The 15,912-nt window shown below is 38.9% G+C and overlaps 1 long non-coding RNA gene across 1 annotated transcript in view; it reads left to right on the forward strand.

Annotated features, from left to right (window-relative positions):
- The window catches only part of LOC111541042, a 64,872-nt gene extending 49,338 nt beyond the window's left edge, over window positions 1-15,534 (forward strand). Inside the window, exon 2 of the long non-coding RNA XR_002731155.1 lies at window positions 14,452-15,534. This is a non-coding gene — a long non-coding RNA (uncharacterized LOC111541042). The remainder of the gene's footprint in view (window positions 1-14,451) is intronic.
- Window positions 15,535-15,912: the final 378 nt, after the last annotated feature.

A 15,912-nucleotide genomic window follows, 5' to 3' on the forward strand; every position in this document is an offset into this window, starting at 1 on the left:
CACAATACTTTCATCTAATAAATACAGAGAGAAAATACCTCTTCCTACTTTGAGTACATTTAACCTCAGAACAAAACTAGATGACCTGGCTAAATGAGTTGGGGGACCAATTTTCGGGAAAACGGGCAGAGACGTACAAGCCTTGGTGGTGGTAACCAGGATTCCATGTAGCACTTTCAAATAGTGCAGTACTGAGTGAGAACTATCCTGAACTTGGGGAATTCTCTGTGGAATGCACAAGGTGCAAAAACAGGCAATCAGAATAGGTTTAACTTTATCAGCAATGAATGAGTTCAGGCATGGAACAACCGGGCCAGATCACTTGGCTGCTGTCACAGAGAGACCATGTAAACGCATGTCATTGCTGAAAAGAAGTGGTTTGAAGTCTTTCCAAGGTGCTGGCAGTTTCTGAAGAGCCATATCCACAGAGGTACCATATGATAGACAGGCCTGTGAGATCACCCGGTGGCAGAGTACAACTATTTTCAATTATTCTTTGAGGATAAGGCCCAAACTCCCAGCTCCCTTTCATGGAGTACCTGAGCTCGGCAGCCCAGTGGACATGTGCTTCTCTCTGCAAGAAATATGTGGGAATAGGAATTCTCTTCTCCTTTTGGAACAGTGGGTTTCTTCCCTTATTTACTTGGGGGAAAAAAAAAAACAGAAAAACAAAACTCTGTTTCCCACCCATTTTGGAGAAGAGACTCCAGTAGGATATGGGGTCACCGAAACCGGAGGAAGCGATCCCAACCTGAACAGCCTTGTACAATATGCACAAAGTCCTTCAATAGACATTGGATGTCAGCACAAGCCTTACTTGAAACCAAGTCCATGTTCACTCCCTAATGACCACAAGAAGGAAGGAACTGAGAGGGCTCCTTCACTTGCTAACTGCCTATGTGATATTGGCCACCTTGTTTCATTCCCCTATGCCCCGAAAATCTCACCCTTCAACCCAGAATGACATCCTATAGCAATACAGTGCTGAGACTACAATGCTGTGAATAATTTTGAGGTATTTACTTACAGATCATTCAGAGAAGCAATGGAGGGAACAGGTGAATACAGGCAAATGTGAAAAACAACCAGAAGCTCTCAAGGGGCTAAAGATAAGTCCTGGGAAGTTTCTTCTTATCAGAAAAAAAAGAAAGTAGAATTTTTTTGTTTTTGCTGTGTATGAGTGCATAAACATTTTGTTAACTGACCATAAACCTACCTTGAAATGCGATCAGCGTCAATTCTACCCAAGGATAGTGTCTCACTGGGCTGTTATATCCAATATTAACATGAATTTAGTATCTTTAGGGACACAGAATTATCATTCATCAGAATATTAATTGGAAATGTTTGAACCATGTCATGCTTTACTCTTTTGGTTTTCTGATTGGCATTCATTCTAATAAATTCAAATTGTTTTATCCCTCCACATGGCCACAATACTCGAAAAAGTCAAAACAATCCCCCACTTACTTGCTTGTTATCAAGGGCCTAATGTTAAATATTGCAAGTGCAGACACAATGCTGTTAGCTATTTAAAGGCTATATGCTAGATACATCCTGCAAATAAGTGAATAAATAATATATTAATGCCCTGGGTCCCTTTTTCACCAGATTTATAAACACAAAAGTGATATGGAGAACTGACAGTAACTTTAATATATGTAAATATCTCAATTGGATAATTCAGGCGCAAAAATATATTGTAGCTTGGTGCTTATTAAGTTTATGTTTTATGCATTTCCATTGCAGGAGTTAATATGTTTCTTGGTTTCTATGTTCTGAGATCTCCTACAATACCCGGTCTTTAAAGTATTATACAAAATATCAGATATGTACTAATCTATAAAGTTAAAACGTTGCCTTTGTTTATACCAACCACCCCAAAGCAGAGTTCCTTCTCATAATGAGGTGTTTCCTAACAGTGTGATACAATATTTTAAAATTGGCTTTGACAAGCACATTCTGAGGCTGATTTCTCACAAATGCATGCTGTCTATATCCACACACACTGTGGACCCCACCATGAGCTCTGGGTGGAATGCTCAAAATTTCCTCTCGTTCGATCTCAATGACCTGAGCTGTGGAAAATGTTCCTTAAGCTTGCTGAGGAGAGCTATTTTTTATTTCTTTGGTTGGTGTGCTCTATTTTCTCACTTAATGGAAAGGGATGAGAAATGAAACATCTTCGTTTAGCTCTACAATGGACAATTTTCCAGTTACTTTAATGTATTCTGTTTAGAAAGAGAGTCCTGGAAATCATTTCTTCCTGAATTTATAACTTGCTCTGTGTTTTCAGAGTTTTTTATTCAATGCAGCTTTAAAATTAAAATGTGTGACCTCACTCCTTATTTTCCTAAGACAAATATAACAACTTCCATCTTGGTCATTGAATCCTTTCTGCAGGCAATCAACCAGAGGTCAGGTTTACGATCATGTGGCAAGCATTTGACTAATGAAAAACATGAACCCTTTCTAATCACTTAGGTTTGAAGAGTTTGTGCAATTGTCCCAAGACCTATCAGCTCTAATTTACCTGATTCTGTCTTTCTGCCTTTTCTTCTTTGGTTAAGGGATGATCTATTTTAGTTATTGCATCACATCTGGAAATTATAAAGGTAATAGTATTAGCGTGACTCCTCTCTAAAGGGTTCCAGGTTGAGATTATGTCACTGCATACATTTGGGAGAGAAGGTACTAGGTAGTGGTGTTTTTGAGTAAGAACCTTAGGTTCTTTTTTTTTTTTTTTTTTTTTTTTTTTGAGACGGAGTCTTGCTCTGTCGCCCAAACTGGAGTGCAGTGGCTAGATCTCAGGTCACTGCAAGCTCCACCTTTCGGGTTCACACCATTCTCCTGCGTCAACCTCCCGAGTAGCTGGGACTATAGGTGCCCACCACCTCGCCCGGCTAGTTTTTTGCATTTTTTAGTAGAGACGGGGTTTCACCGGGTTAGCCAGGATGGTCTTGATCTCCTGACCTTGTGATCCACCCGTCTCGGCCTCCCAAAGTGCTGGGATTACAGGCTTGAGCCACCGCACCTGGCCAAGAACATTAGGTTCTAAAGAATGGTTTAGAATTACATTTTGAAAGACATTTCTGTGAATAGTTCATTTATTAATTTTCACCTTACTTCTGGCACTGCCTCTGATGATCATTCAGTTTCCTCCCCTCTTCCTTTATACTCAGCCTCCCCTCCACACAGACCTGTCCCAGAAATCTTTAAGGAACTCAGATATTTAGATAGAGTCAGTGGGTAATATCTAGTAGAAGAGTTCTTTTATCCAGAAATGCTATTTCCATTTATTTTATTGAGGCTACTCCTGCAACTCTCTCTGTAGCAAACAATTTCCTAGTCTGTGTGTGAACACATCCAATAATAGCTGTTGCATGAAATGAAGAGTTGAATAAAGAAGAACTGCTGAAACAAAGAAGATGGAAAGAATTGAATGGCGAATGTGCCAATAATGAAATGCATAAGCAATTCCACAGGTGAAGAATGGTGAAGCAGAAATGGTGGTTTTGTTTTTGTGACTGTGTTTCTAATTTAATTGAATCAAAGTAACATATGGGATATATTCCTTGCCTGAAGTTCACAATTTCAGTTCATCAGAGAGATAGCATAGTTACACACAAAAAGATGAAAATAAGGTAGGTAGGGGATAGGAGAGAGGGAGGAGATAAAAAAGGCTCTAATAAAAAGAATCCAAAGGTGAATGGGTCATTGGTGGCAATTGTTAACAGAAGCTTATCTGGAATATTTCACTTGCACCCTGCACCCATTCAGAGTGAATTTTGCAATTCCTATCGTTGAGCTGGATCAATCTGTTGTTTTTCCCTTTATCCTCATACATTGCTTTCTGCTTTACTTGTAGCTTATTGAGTGTGTATTCTGTGTTGATTCATTATGTTTATGTAGAATGCTGGGAAGGCCTGTCAGAATTCCATTTAGGTTGCTTGTCATGGGCACATCAACACCTGACAGGTTTGTTCCTCTATCCTCTTGTGTGATCCAGGCAGATCTTTGATGCAGGGAGGCAGGCTCCATGCCAATAACCAGGACCAAAGGTAAACCCAAGGGTGTCATTGTGGTGTGATTTGCAGGTAGCAGGGCAGGGGAAAGGAGAATGCCAATTAAGTACAATACAAGTGTGCTGTGTATACATATTCCTAGTGAGGTTCATAATTCTCAGGGCTTTTAGATTGTGAATAATTGACACCCCTGTAAAGATGGATCACTATAATTGTCCCCATCACTGAGGAGGAAATTGTCCTGCACTCTGGAAAGGCTCATTTATGCTCTGTGTAGCTTTGCTGCATACCCAGTACTTCCCAGGAGTGCTGTGAGGACCAATTACTAATTATCTGGAAGAGCTCTTACGCTCTGATGAGATCCTTTGGAATGCAGGCATCTGTGAAACTGTCATGATACCTTCTCCCTGTTTTCTATCAGGCTTGGCAAAGGGCTGGGCACTTTTGGTCATCTAATCAACGTTCTCTGAAAAAGGAAAGAGAAGGATTCAGGAGAGAGGGCGCTCCACCCAACCATGTTTAGAAAAACAAGACCAAATTAGTTGAGAAGCTAACTTCATGTGACCCTTCCATTTAAATGATTTTTTAAAACCTGAGAATGTTAATGAAAAAAAAAAAAAGAGAGAGAGAGAAAGTTGAGAGAGGCCTTGTGTCCACCAGGTATGCAAACAAGGATAATAAACATTCAGCAGAATATCCACATGAAAAACTAAAAACACTATATAGCAATATCCAACAAAAAACAATATATATGATCAAAAGGAAGCACAATGGCATGGTAAACCAGAGCCTTGGGATGGTTGGAGTTAATTTGGGAACAATTTCAAGGGAAGAGTGTTGGTTAAGATTCCACCATGAAATGATAATGGACTAAGGCGCATCTGCTGTTTTATTATATATTCCTATTGTGTAGGTAGCATGGTGGCTATGAGCATGTTTTAGAGCCTGTGGGCCTGACGGATGCAGCCATGCACCTCTAGTTGGCATTTTTAATCTCTATCAATTTTTCTTCTTGTTCAGCCAAAGAAATAATAGTATATGTCCAATGAACATTTGAGACAGATTAAGTGAGAAAATACCTGTCAAAAGGTGAGAAGAGCATCTGTACATAGTAAATTATCAATAAGTCCATTGCTGCCACAGTTGTTGCTTAGGTCCCAGCATGAAGTAAGTGTTCAGTTAAAAATGAATGATTTCATTCATACCTGGGTGGACAATGATGGACGGAGGGAAGAGAGAGTGGTTACTAAACTCTTCCCTGATGGTCCCTTGACGACTCAATCCTGTGTATACAAATTCAACACCCATTCAATCACAAAGCCTCAAGTTGTGCAATAAGCTAACAAGGAGAATCCAGTAACACCTTCTGACTCTTGTGTCCATTTCTAAAGAGTATCAGATGGGAAGGGCATGCGGTGGCTCATGCCTGTAATCCCAGTACTTTGGGAAGCCAAGGCAGGTGGATCACCTGAGATCAGGAGCTCGAGACCAGCCTGGCCAACATGGTGAAACCCTGTCTCTACTAAAAATACAAAAAATCAGCTGGGTGTGCTGGCGCACACCTATAGTACCAGGCTGAGGCATGAGAATCACTTGAACCTGGGAGGTCAAGACTGCAGTGAGCCGAGATCACACCACTGCACTCCAGCCTGGACGACAGAGTAAGACTCTGTCTCAAAAAAAAAAAAAAAAAAGAGTACCAGATGTATCTATTTTCTGTAACAGAGTTGGAGACAGAACTGTGGTAATATGAAGTTTAAAGATGTGCTAGTATCCCATAACTAAAAACAAAAATAAAAGAGCAAACAACTCTCACCAATGCTGCAGTGTACTTCTCTTTTTGTAGGAACATCACCTTCATTCACTTCCCAACAGTCAGCTTTCTTTAAAACACCTTCTGTTCTTCAAGCTCCATTTGTTTTTCCACTGCTACGATTTGGCTTCTACCTCTTTTCTCACAACTGTGCTTACCAAGGCCTCAACGCTGCCTTCATTAATTGAACCCACAGCCACTTTTTAGCCTTTTCAGCCTTGACTTCCTTGCTGTAGTTGACACATTGTTGGCCCTTTTCAAAAAGTGGAGTTTCCCTCTCACTAGTTGCCTTATATATCATTACTCATTTCTGGTTTTTATTCTGCATTTCCGACTGCCCCTTCCCAGGTTCCTTCCAAGATCTCTTGCTTTCTACTGACATCATTAGTATCCCTGGCTCTGTGTGTCCCTTGCTCCCTTAATCTACCCTGCAGAGAAGCCCCTAGACCTTCTAACTGCATGTCCTTCCTCCCTTCCTCTCCACACATGGTCCAAATCTCTCTTAGCTCCATGACTTTCCCTGAGGGCCTCCCCTCTGTACTTTCAAATGTATCATAATTTCTGCCTGGAATACCCACCCACATTCCCATTGGTCTAATTCCTGGTGATTCTTCAGTTTCCAGCTTAGATGTCATTACTCAAGACATTCCTGATCTTTAAGCAACCTCACATGAGTTTCCTCCCTTATAACACTCTCATTTGCTTTTAATTACTTGTAAATGTCTGCATTCCCTGACGGGGTAAATTGTGGCATCCCCACTTAGGACTTTGTACAATTTGTACTACAAAAAGTTTCAGAGCAGAGAGGGTAAAGAGGCATAGAAATCTCAATCAGGTGCAGTGGTTCATGCCTGTAATCGCAGCACATTGGGAGGTCGAGGAGGCTGGATCACGAGGTCAAGAGTTCGAGGCCAGCCTGGCCAACATGGTCAAACCCCATCTCTACTAAAAATACAAAAATTAGGCAGGCGTGGTGGTGGACGCCTATAATCTCAGCTACTTGGGAGGCTGAGGCAGCAGAACTGATTGAACCAGAAGGCGGAGGTTGCAGTGAGCCGAGATCACGCTACTGCAGACTGGACAACAGAGAGAGACTCCCTCTCCAGAAAAACAAACAAACAAACAAACAAAGAGGCATAGAAATCTCATGTGTGCTCTGTGATCCCTGGTTTGGGACAACTCTGCCCAGTGACTTCACTGTTATTTAATTTGCACAGAAAGAGCATCAAGGCCAGCAGAACTGCTGTTCCCTAATAACTTGAAAGTTTAGTGAAGGAGAAATTGTGTCTGTGTTACACATCACTGAATTCTCACTCCTAGCACAGTGCCTGGAATTTTTCCACTGACCATTGCTAAATGTATAAATCCCCCCCATTACCATGTTCTGGAACTGCACCGTCCCATTTGGTAGTCCTCAAGCCACATATGGCTACCAAGCACCTGACATACGGCTTGAGATGTGCTGAGTATAAAATACACAACAAGTTTAAGACCTGGTAAGAAAACATCTTAGTAATTTCGTATTGATTACAAGATGAAATAACATTTTAGATATCTTGTGTTAAATAAAACATGTAATTAAGATTAATATCACCTGTTTACATTTGTGGACTAAATAATTTGCATTTGAGGGTCACGGTAGGGTCTATTGGACAGCACTATTCTAGACTTTCTTCTGAGACATTGCTCTATATCCAAACATTCATTGAATACCTCCAGTTGATGTCCCACAGACACTAAATGCAATGAAACTGAATTTATAATATTTCCCAATATCTTGCACTTCCTCTTCAGATGTTGCTTCAGATGTTAATGGTTGCAATTCATCCGGTTACCTAAGGCAAAATATTGGACTATTCCTCCACTCTTATTTTCTTATGAAAAGACTCTTCCAATTTTCCCTGCCACAATGCCATTAATATGGCCACTGGATTCTCCAGCATAAATCCCCATCAGCACATCTAGGAGACCTTTTTTGACAAGGCATAAGACAGCCTCTGGTTGTCATCAGATTACAATCTACCTCTTCAGGGTCTCCTCGCTCTATTGTCTCACTCACCCCCTCTCCTTGATACTCAGAAAAATAGCTCATATTGACTGTGTATGTTTCAAAAGTATATCCTTACAATACCTTATCATTCTCATATTGCAAATGAAGAAACTAAAGCAGAGAGGTCAAATAATTAGCCCAGCATTTGCACCTAAGTGATGGAGCTGGTATTTGAACCTAGACCATCTGACTTTGGTATCTGGGCTCTTAACCAATGCTCTTTATTTCACATCCACAGTAATTTCTATTCTCTGACCATATCAAGATTTCTCACACCTTTGTATCTTTACAAATGTTTTGTTTTTTCTTTGCATGAGAACTTCCTCTGTCTCCTCATTACTTTATCCACCAGATCAATTCTTTGAAATCTTTTAAGATGCATCTCCAAAGAAGCCTGTGTGTCAATTTATCAGACCTTACCAGAAATATTTAGTAGTTTTTCTGTGTGCTTGCCTAGTATTTAAAACAATATAAATATTACATGTCTTCCCCATTAGAAAATGTATTTTCCATCTTAAATTTTTACCATCAAGCGCAGTGCTTGACAAATAGCTGGTTCCTAATCAATGTCTATTGGCTTTTTGGCTGCAGGGGGTAGAGGGAACAGAGTCATATGAACAGGACAACTTTTGGTCAGGAGGTCTTCAGATCGCTGATTGAGCTGAGATTGTCTGGACTCTTAGATTTCCCATTCTAATTTGAGAAACATTGAACTATACAAGAATGAAGTTCATTCTAGTTATCCTAGGTTATCATTCATGGAGCTATTGTTGACAAAAAGTCATGAGATTTCAGGGCAGTGTTAGAGCTGAGACCATTTAATAGGTAAAGCCCTAGGTGCACAAAGAAGTAAACTGAGATTAGAAAGATTAATAACTTATCCACAATGACACTGCAAGTTAGTATCAGAGCTCTGCTTAAACCTGCATTTTCTGACTTCTAATCTCTCCATAGTTCCTGGCTGTTTCCTATGAACATACAAATGCCAAAATGATTTTATGCGTTTATACACATATACACACACATATATCTTCACTGCTAATGAACTGATTCAATAAATGCATGTGTTTTCCCCACATAAAGCCTGGATGTATTTGTGGGAATGCTTAGAACTAATATAAATTCAGTGATTTATACATGAGATTGTCTTATTTACTTCTGAACTGCACAAAGAAATTCACAACTTCACTTTTCCCCCAGGAGAGGAAAAAAATCTATCCAGTTAACAGTTTTCCAACAAAAAAGGCAGTGCAAAGGAATCAAGTTTATTGAGTTCTGCTGGCTTACTCTTCCCAGTTTTCAATGCTTCCATAACTACCATTATGATAGCATGAAAGCGCTAACATTTTTGTAATAATTGTCCTTTACCACGATCTCTGAAAAATGCTTTACATGCTTTATCACATTCAATCTATAAAACAACCTTATGAGATAGATCACAATTACAATTTCCTATTTTATAGTTGGGGATACTAGAGCCCAATTTAATAAATGCCACAGGGTGATAGAACTTTTAAGTGGCAGAAGCTGCACTTATATTTAAAGTGAATCTGACAACAAAGCTTATGCTTGTAACCACTAATCGAGTCCATGTGTCTTTAACCGTATATTTAATTTCTATCCAAAATGATGGACTCATAGAATTAAAGATCTAGAAATGATATTGGATACTGCCTGATCCCAATAAGTCATTTAATAGAAACACAAAGTGAGGTTCTGGAACATAGGTGAATCAACCTCTCCTAGACTTAGTGTGCTTACAATTTTTCCATATTTTTCTATATCACACAATAAAGTGCTTTGCATAGTGTACATACTTAATAAATATGGAAGACTGACTCTCATGGATTCTTCCATAACTATATACAGCCACATAAACACATGCATATGCATATATGTGTATCAATGTCTAGCCTATGTGTTTCCAATAATACAGAAAGTTAGAATAACGGCCAGCTTGTCAAAACATAGCAAAAAGGACCACATTTTGGAAAGAATTACAGTATCATTACTGTTGACATGGGTAGAATAGATGAGTGTCCCCTAACTACTGCCTGTCAGGGCCTACTCCTATCTCAGCACTGAGTTTAAATACTACTCAGCCAGCTGCCTGTGGATTTAGCCAACATTGCATGTCAATGCAAAAGTCTGATTGCCCAGATGGTTATTTCTAGGCCCACAACCAAAAATAGTAACTGAGCATGGCTGTAAGGCATATCACCCTACACATAGGCTAGTGGTTTCTTGCTTTCTTCATATATCCCTCCTCTGTGCAGAATGGGCATGTAGACGTCAGCTATTTTAATAACTCTCACTAGGAACAAAAAGAGAGAAACAGAAGGATCTGGGCAGCAATCTTCTAAATCTGTGAAAATCTCTGTATTACTTTGCCCCTCATATCTTCAACTGCATTCTTTCTTTCCTCACTGTTATTATTGGATATAGAGTATCCACTCTGTGAACTTCCTTGAGCAAGTTTTTTCCCTCCTTTCTGTATCCCCTCTATCATCACCAGCACAGTAACTTTGCACTTGAAAAGCAAAATAAAGAACTGTAACAGACACAAAACAAACAGACCAAACAAACAAACTTCAAATGCTCTGAGGGAAAAAAATGGAAGAAGTTCCAATTTTAAAGTTTGACTAGCCCTTTGCCTGCCCTAAGGTAAGAAAATGCTAGTGTAATGCGGAAAATCAGATCTCTGAGGCAGTACTTTTAAACAATTCAACTTGTGACAAGAAATAGAACAACCCTCAAAATTTCATCAGAGCAACTTTGAGTAACAATTCTGAATCCCTAAATGGTTAATTAGGAACTCTCTCTGAGGCAAAAACTGGGGAGGCTGTAAAGATCTGGAATACCATCTTTGCCGTGACATGCCCTGGGTTTATGGGGAGCCACTCCTGGTTACATATTTGGAAAGAGATCATTTCATTGCCTTGGAGGGGAGCCTTTCTTCTTATAAATTACATTAATTCAGACCTTCATCGGTCCTTCCTGGTTCTGTTTCAATAAACAAACATAGGAATAAATTGTTCTGAGCTTGCTTTGTTTATTCTAGTTCTTTCCTCCACCAGCTCCCTTTTATGATTTTTCTAGTACCCTAGGCAGAGAATCTTTACAGGGTAAAATTGTTCCTTTCAATGTTAGCATTTTTTCTTACATTGGAATAACTTGGCTCAGCTACTCTGACCTTGAAGTCCAATCTCCCTTTCCCCCACTGTAAGAAATCATCAGGAGCTGTAAGGTGAACAGCACCAAGTTTCCATTTCTTTGCAATCTATATCGACATGGTGAAGGTTATGCTGGTTCCAAAGGAAAAGGGACAGCCCATCATCCTAAAAGAATGATAGATAAGGATTAGGGTTAATACTGGAAAACATTTAGAAACTGAAAGAAAGACTGCATTCATGACAGAAATAAAAGGGGCCATTCTTTGGCAAAACATAAAACAGCATCTGTTGAAACAACTCAAGTTCTGAGCTGCTTTGCATGGCATCCTTTGTTGCCCAAGGATGGCAGCTTCTCTCAGGCCTTTGAGGACATGAAATGATGACAGATACGGGTCCTGTGCCAGGAAGCAAGAAAAAAATCACATTTTGATGTGCAACTACTTGATTCTTAGCCATTTAAAAATACAGAGAGGAGGCTGTCAATTGCATGTAATGAACTGCCTTGGTAACACTGGGTGATTAATTTCCAGCTTTACCCTGCTCTATCATGTACTGTGGAGAGCACATTACCAGAGCTTTTTGGCTTTGAGGGAAAGATCAACCCCATGTGTGTAATCTACTCCAGGTGTACCAAAGTGGGCTCTTTGCCCTTTTTCTTCGGCTCAGTACCCTACCCCATTGACATTCTGGTGTGATGCATTGGCTTTTTCTGTGTGCAATGTTCATAATCACAAAGTCCAGAAAATTCCCATTCGATTCACATATTTATAGCAACAACTCATTTTTGTCAGTATTTTTAACATTATACTTTTTAGCTATAAAATGGGGAAAACAAAAACACAATTTTGGTCACGCTTTAAACCACAGAACTAAATAGCTGAGGTCACCTACCACTTTAGATTATTAACAAAGCTTTTAATACACACAACTGATTGTAGATATTATTAGAAACAGAGAGGATGAATGTTTTAAACTACCAAGGTCATTCTCGTTAGTATGGTGTAAAAAATAAAAAACATCAAATACATACACTCTTTGCTATTTCATATTTCTTCCCAAAACATTTCAGATATATCTGATTAAAGGACTGGTAACTTTTCTTTCTCCACATATGAGGTAGCTAATAGATACCAGCCTTGTTGGGGAAAAAATGGACTTTGTTTTACTGCAAGTAGATTTTATGACTTTTTCTTTTGATGTCTAAACCATGAAACATGCCAGAGGCACTTTGTTGTCTGTTTATAGTACCTATGTACACTCTTAATGAGTTGCCAATTTTTACTTCCTTTAAGAAACCCTAATGGTAAAACATTTATCTACATATTGAAAAATTCATTTAAGCATGTTCTGTGTTTCCAATGAGGCACCATTTAATGGTCTTTTTAATTAAATGTTGATTCCAAGGATTTCTCTGTTGTTTAAGGTTATAGTTCAGCTTGTTCATCATGGATTGCAGACTGGGAGACATGAAATTTAATTCAAACCATGATTTTTAAGGGAGGATTTGACTTAAATTGTTTTAAAGATAACTTAAAAGGGATGTACGTACTTAACCCTGAGAACTTAGTGATGACAATCTTAATATTAATTCTGTTTTGGCCTCTCTGTTATAATACCAGAGGTGGAAAGACTTAGTAAGTAAGCAAATCTTTGCCAACAAGTTGCTTCATGAAAGAAGGTTATTTTTGTTAATTGACCAGAGGCAGCAATTAGGTAACAAGCTGCAGCAGCTGATGCACACCTATAGGTTGGTAAGTGTCACGGGATCTCAGTTCTATGACACTATGGGGTGGTGTTACCCAATTTGAGGCTCAGCTATTCTTAAGAAGAGTCAAATAATTTCCACTAAAGTGGAAATTACCGGTAGTGGGAGAGGACAGTGTTGAGACAATGTTAAGCTGGAGTGAAATTTGTAAAAGAAAGCCACAGAATCGATTCAAACCCAAATCTAGTGTCCGGAGTATGTAGGAAGACGTGGGTATTTGCAGTATAAACTCCATTCTCAAATGGCTTCTTCCCTTAATATACTTGGAAGTCCCTATAGCTGCATCTGGGGTTAAAGAAGCAATATTGCCTACCTGAGTGAAGCATGTCCTTTCTCTTCTTTGGTGAGCTTTCTCCATTTCTGAAGGGAAAAACATACAAAAAGTATTACCTACTTTCTTTCCCTTACTGCTAAGAAAGAATCTGGTCTCTGATTAGGGAAATCTGTTTCCCTGCTCAGGAAGAAACAATAAAAGTCCTTTGTTGCAGTATCCAGTGGACCCTAAGCTGACTTTGTATCAGGGCCCATTTTTACTAATTAATCACCTGCACTGCAGTTCCTTTAAAGTGAAAGTTCTATTAAGTTGGTTAAGGATGTCTTTCCCATCTCCTTCCAGAAGCTTTACATAAATGTTCAACACAATTTTTATTGTTACACTCTCCAAGGATTACGATAGATGGTCACTTTAGGCATGGTTTTCCAGAAACTCCCCTTTCTGCATGAGCTAAAATATTAAATGTACAAAAATGATTATGTTGGAAATGCTGTACTTCAATGCTTAGATTTACTTATATTAAAACTAAAAGATCATTGCGTTGGAAAGGGAAGAAAACCATCTTGGTCCTGGATGAGACTGTGTCAAAACCTGGAACAATCTTCTCAGGGGCTCATCAACAGAATAAAAATATGTAAAACATCTATCTTTTTTGTTTCTTTGTTTCTTTAGCCTATGAGATGGCTATTGAAAAGTTCCCCCCAATATGTTCCACTTTATATAAGAAATTGTTCTCAACATAAGAAAGATTTACTGAAATATTAATAAAATTTTAGAGAAAAGGAAAAATAAAGAGAGAATTATGTAAACAATAGAGCCAATAAGAGGCAGGAAAGCATCTCTAAAATCCTAGAAAGACCCTTAGTCTAAATTAAATAGTACTAATATTTATCGAGCGTTTTGTGCCATGTACTTTACATATTTAATCTCAATTAGCATTCTTAACAATCCTGTGAGGTAGATATTATTATTCTCAATTTTAGAGATAAGGGTCTGGGACTCAAAGAGTATAGGAAACTAACCTCAGCAGTTGTTAAATGGTAGAAGGTGAAACTGAACCCAAGTCTTCCTAATTCCAGAATCCACATTCTCCTCCCTCTACCACTTGGGCTCCTGGGCAAACAGAACTGAGTGAGCAAATGCTCTGTGCAACTATTCCACAAAATTGTTTTTCTCTGACTTGGGATTATTTAAGGGTCAGGTCCCATCAAATATCAATGTTTGGAAAGTCATGGGCAAAGCCAATCTCAGATGCAGTACTTACAAATACTCAAGTTCAGGAGACTGGAGTGTTGCGGGGTTAAAACCGGGATCCTGGTTTACCTTCATCTCCAACTCTCTTCTACCTCAGGATGAAGGCTCAGATCAGTTTCATCTATATGACATGCCTGCCTGACCTGGAGAACTTGGCGTTAAAGGAAATGTGTTTATCAAATGTGTCATCTTATCCTTGGAAGGCAACTAAGGATCAGAGCACAGCTGCCTTGATTTGTTTCATCGAGTTATTCCGTTGCAGTTATGTGGAACATCAAAAAATGTCAAGAAGCCTAAAACGTGGAAACTTGTTTAATTCTCTCCAGCAATGGCACTAACCAAAGCAAACGAAACTTTGACAGAAGAAAGAAGCAATTGTTTAGCCTTGTCATGTCCTCACAGTTAATAACACAAAGGGTATATTCACAGTGCAAAGATACTTTCCCTTTCTCTCAAAATAGGAGACAACATATTGTAAGATATTTTACAGATGTCCTTCCTCATAGAACTCTGTAAACTGTACTGGCTCAAGAACAAAATCAAAGTTTCAATTCACAGAACCGATTCATCTTGCATTTTAGGTATTCTAATGGTATATTTGTACTGTGTGTTGCAACCTATAGAAGAAATGTACTTCTTCATTTTTCCTGTTTGCTGATGACAGATACCAGTGGCTCACCTTTCGGTCTGTGAAACAATGATTTCTTTTCAAATCTGAAGTCTGAATAACTATGCACCACAATAGCTGCCTTTGACCCAGAATTTTTCTCTAATCATTATCTTCCAAAGAATTTTTCTGCAGTTCGTTATCCTCTAAGTTCTGAATCATATCCAAAACCTGTTAAAACTTAAACTTCTTGCTCCCACTCTTAAGGATTTGCTGTTTCATCAAATCTTTCTTCTCCATTTTTCCATCAGTGAAACCTAAAATAAATTCAAAATCATAAGAATGTAAGAAAACCTAATGTTCTGTATCATGGCATAATTTTAGTTGAAGAAACCAAAATATCCGAAGGTGAATTCTTCAAATCTTAGGTGACAACAGTTAACTTACTATAAACAATAGAAAATTTTAAATATTAGAACAAGTGCTACAAAAGAATGTACATTTTGGGACAGAAACTTCCATATTGGTAAATCTGCCACCCTTCTGAATAATAAATGATTTGATTTTACCTCCTCAAGAATCACTCCACCGTGCTCCTCTTTGGAGACTTCTGGGGCATTGTTACAGTTTTGGTTAGAGTGGAAAGCAATGACATATAAATGTATTCTTTGATTAATAAAAGTATTTTATAATTTTATATGTATGCCCAACTCAGATGTTACATTACAAAACATCATTACTGGCTGGGCACAGTGGCTCACGCCTGTAATCCCAGCACTTTGGGAGGCCAAGGTGGGCGGATCACCTGAGGTCGAGAATTTGAGATCAGCCTCACCAACATGGAGAAACCCCGTCTCTACTAAAAATACAAAATTAGCCGGGCATGGTGGCACATGCCTGTAATGCCAGCTACTCCAGAGGCTGAGGCAGGAGAATCGCTTGAACCTATGA

The sequence above is a fragment of the Piliocolobus tephrosceles genome, chromosome 5 (assembly GCF_002776525.5).
Source record: "Piliocolobus tephrosceles isolate RC106 chromosome 5, ASM277652v3, whole genome shotgun sequence".
NCBI classification, from domain to species: Eukaryota; Metazoa; Chordata; class Mammalia; order Primates; family Cercopithecidae; genus Piliocolobus; species Piliocolobus tephrosceles.